Genomic DNA, 879 nt, shown 5'->3' on the forward strand with positions numbered 1-879 from the left:
CGTCCCGGAGACACTGCCGCCGCGGCGGCCCGCGCGCGCCGCACCCCCGTAGCACGTCACCACGTGCACCGCCTTCGCCGCGGTCTCCGCAGCCGCCAACGCCTCCCCGACGCTTCCGGCTGGAGAGCCGGCAAATGACCGGCGAGCGCAGCAATATCGCCCTCGAGGCCCCGCCCACCTATGGCCCCGCCCCCGCCGCCCCGCCCTTCTCCCCAGCCCTGTGCGGTTCCGTCCTGCGCAGCTCAACTAGGTCAGCGCAAGGTGATCCCTGAGAGGGGGGGGTGCTTCGGCCGCGCTGCCTTCCTTATCGCGCCGTCCGCCCTCCTTTCCCTCACCCCGGCACCCTCTCTTCGCCCCTTCAGACAGTACGAGAACTGGTTGCCTCCAGGCGCCCTCACCTGTTCTGCAGTCCCTGGAGGCACAATAGCTTGACAGATGAGACGTGGGAGATTAGGTTTTTTCGGCGTCAAATGTCCTTACAGGCAACCGCCCTAGACCGGAGCTGGCCGCAATGGACCTAAGAGTCTGTAGCAGCCAGTCTGCCGTCACCTTTGTGGGTGGTGGTGTGCGGGGAGAGAGCGTGGTGATTGTGAGGAACAACAGAAGCTCGCTGACAAAGAGGGGCGAGAGGATTCAGTCACTTTTGAGAAAACCATTGGAGAGGTCAGGGAAGACATAGTATTGTATCAGCGTTGCTGTGGAAATCTGTTTACATCTGCTTTTCGTTCCCGAGATCTTTTTTTGTCCGAGTGCAGCTCTCCTCTCAGAGACACTGAGTCAGTTCTTTGCTGGACTTGCCCTCTTAGAGAAAGAGAGTAACCTTGAGAACAGATAGCAGCCTTATTTCCACCGCCCCATCTTGCCCCCAGAAGGCGAACC

This window comes from Bos indicus, chromosome 16, assembly GCF_029378745.1.
Source record: "Bos indicus isolate NIAB-ARS_2022 breed Sahiwal x Tharparkar chromosome 16, NIAB-ARS_B.indTharparkar_mat_pri_1.0, whole genome shotgun sequence".
Taxonomy (NCBI): Eukaryota; Metazoa; Chordata; class Mammalia; order Artiodactyla; family Bovidae; genus Bos; species Bos indicus.